The sequence below is a fragment of the Heterocephalus glaber genome, unplaced genomic scaffold (assembly GCF_053883595.1).
Source record: "Heterocephalus glaber isolate CG9 unplaced genomic scaffold, H.glaber_assembly_v1.0 deba00000594, whole genome shotgun sequence".
Taxonomy (NCBI): domain Eukaryota; kingdom Metazoa; phylum Chordata; class Mammalia; order Rodentia; family Bathyergidae; genus Heterocephalus; species Heterocephalus glaber.
The window spans coordinates 8,353,077-8,356,538 of NW_028258151.1; positions in this window are offsets into that span (position 1 = coordinate 8,353,077).

Genomic DNA, 3,462 nt, shown 5'->3' on the forward strand with positions numbered 1-3,462 from the left:
TAGTGGCATTAAATATGTTATATAGCATCAACAATGTGACATGCTCACCACGTCATTGTATATATTAAATTAGTTGTGATATTAAATTTGCAGTCTAAAGCTCTGGTGTATATTTAGTCTTTGCTTTTCTCCCCATCAATTGCAATTCTCTTATACTTCATTTTGTAGCCATCAGCAACCCAACACAGGGCACTCAAATGAAATTCAACTTTTTGTTTGAACATTAAACAAAGGAGAATTTCCTGATCTAACATGCAATAAATGAAAAGGAGTTTTTAAATGTATTTGAACATTCAATTAAAGAAGAGACTAACATAGAGAAAGAAGACTATGGAAACTATATTTCCATTAAGCTTGCAATTCTACTATGATATATAGAATTTTTAGAAGGCTCCACTTTCCTACATTTAGTCATCAAATATATATTCAGAAAGAAAAATGATTTTTACAAATGAACATGAGAAAAAACGTGGCTGGGAAAAAAAAAGGTTGAGGAAAACAATAGGAGATGAATGCCAAAAAAGTTAAACCAAGAGAAAAGCTTACAGAAAAATATGTAGAAAAATGAAGTTACGATAGAAGATTGGCATTTAGAGGAACAGCAACATGGAAATTTGAGAATGCATGAGGGAGCAAAAAGGGTGTAGAAAACACTTCCCATACAAAAACACTTATTACTTCATTTATTCACTTCTTTATCTCTTTATTCATCACTTTGTCATTATTGGTGTGCACCTATGTGTATGTGTGTGTCTGTGAAGACAGGAACTTAATGTCATTTCAGCAGACAAAATTTTATTTACTTCTTACATTCAGGTTTATAATGCTACTTCGTAATTAGTAAGTGAGAAGATGTAGAAAGGAAGTTTTGTTACTTATACACCAAGACGACTCCTCTTTACTTGGGGAGGAACAGGCAAGCCCAAAGCTACACAGCCAGGATGTAAAGCAGGCTTCCCGGGCTGCTTTGTTTGAATCCTCAGTTGTTCAGAACTTTCCAAGTTGTGCATGGCCTCTCACAACACAAGTGATATTTGCCTATAGTTAAGTGAATTCTCTCTGGTGGCGCTTCCATTCACTTCCTTCCCTAACAGTGATTATTCTCCCTTTCTTTTCAATACTCTTGATTTATGTGTCTATTCTTTGAATTCCCCTTTGACTTGGTTATAGCACCTTACAAGTTTCTTCAGTGTCGATTTAAATGAGATTTTAACAAATGTTCATTTAGCAATTCACGCAATGGTCATCATTTCTCTGTGTTTAAAGTTGTCCATTAAGACTCCTCTTATTTTCTAAATATTAGCTCTCCAAATTTGGGGTGTACAGCAAGGCAGTGGTTAGTAGTGATTATTGGACCATAAAATTATGTATGAGAATTTACTGTTTGGATTCTAACCTCAACCTTATTATTATTAAGATAATTTTGACAGTCTCAACTGTTCACAATTTGAAGTTATTGATTGGTATTGTTTACCATGAAAGTTGTACATATATGGGAACAACTGAATTTCATGGTACAAAGATTTTATATCTTGGTCCAGGGATTTAGCTCAGTGGTTCTGGCGCCTGCTCTACAAGCTCAAGGTCCTGAGTTTGATCCCTGATACAAAAAAAAAAAAAAAGATTTTATATCTTATTTCATAAGCCAAGAAATATTTTGGCTAGAGAAGTCCATGTAATTCTCAGCCTCCCTTCTCTTCCACTATTTCCTATTTTTCCAGTAATACTGTAAACTTAGCTGCTGACATCTATTCACATACAGCCAAACCACCTGGTCACTGCTTATCCTCTTCCTGCTGAAGAAGACAGTATTAACCTTTCTTGTTTGCTCTTTCATCCATTATTAAATTTTATTTAATACTTAAAGTAAGTCCTAGAGATATCTGGATTTTCCAAAACCACTAAAATTCCATAGTCACATGTTGCTATTAGAAGTTATGTCCTCACCGCCCTATATTCCATATATAATACCAATCATAATGGTATAGTTACATTTGGTGGAAAAACGAGTATTTTGGTAATGTGCCTTCTTTCCTGGTTCCATTTTAAAATTAATTTTGCCATGATGTCAGCAGAGTTACAAGAAAAATGAGGATATTTGAAATAAAAGCAAAAAGAAAAGAAAAAACCCTTTCTCTGCAGATTTGTAAATAAGGGAAGGCAGATCTCATCATTTTAAATCCAGAGAGGATTACCTTCTGGTGGTTAATAACTTCATCAAAGAGTTGGTTATTATTTTAAAAATTACTTGAGGCAGAGAAATGTAACACTTTAAGTTAATATAATAAAATCATATTAAAATACAATAAAAGAGTGCTTTAGAAAATTCTTCATCGGTATAAGATAAATAAAACATTAATAATTTGTGATCGGCAAGATCACACACTGGTTTGTGATTTAAAAGAGCTATTTCATTGCTCAACTTCAAAACTGCTGAAAAAAATGTGGTGAAAAGAGGTATATTCAGAAGTACACGCTGAATGTTGTATTATTGATTTAGTTCATAGACGCTCTTGAACCTCACTGGCTTTCATCCTGGAGCATCCCAGCCCCTCACAGCTGTACTGAAGGAATTCTGATTTATCCATTAAGATAAAAGGCACCAAATGCCATCCCTAACATGGAGGTATCAGGGGCTTTCTCTGTAGCATCACAGGCACTGTAGGCTGAGCAAGGAGCCTCTATATCTGTTATTCATGGCCATGCAACCCAGAGCCTCTGAGTCACAGCTTGAGATAACTTTTCAACTGCACGTGTGAATTTTCCTAACAAGACTACTTCTCAGGGTATCAGTTCAAAAATGAGTTTCTGCACTCTCATTTCAACACTCAGACACTTATTTATGTGTAATATGGTTCTTTGATCTTCTCAAAGAGCAAATTCAGACTTGAAAGGTGAGAGAAGGTCAAAAAGTGAGTGAGGAAATAACTTGCATACTTGAGAAGTAATTCAATGTGTCTGAAGGACTTTTGTTCTGTTTTGCTTTGCTTTACTTGTTTATATCTTAAATAGCTTAAAATCTCATTTTAAGTATTTTTACCACAAAAAAAAGAAGAGCTAAAACAAACCCAAACAAAACAAATAAACAAAAGGACAAGGGACACTTTTGGAGGTACTGGACACATCTACCCCCAGACTGCAGGGATGTAAGTGAGCCCAGTTCATTGATGTGAACTCAGGGTCAGTGACTCCGTGACAATGTGTTAGGTGAAGAGAAGGATTTCTTTATAAAGTTAGCAAAACAAAGAGGATGGAGGCAGTCTCAGCAAAGATCATCTTGTTTAGGAGCTGTGAGCTTATGACTTGCCCGGGAGTTGTAGAGAGGCGAGTCCGGGAAGTTAGGGGTTTGGGGTGGCTTGCTTTTCTGAGGCTCTGGCTGCTGTTATCTGCAGGTCACTGGGTGTTCTGGGTTCTATAGCAGAAAACTTCCTGATTAGAAAGTCTTACCATATGTCTTTTCAG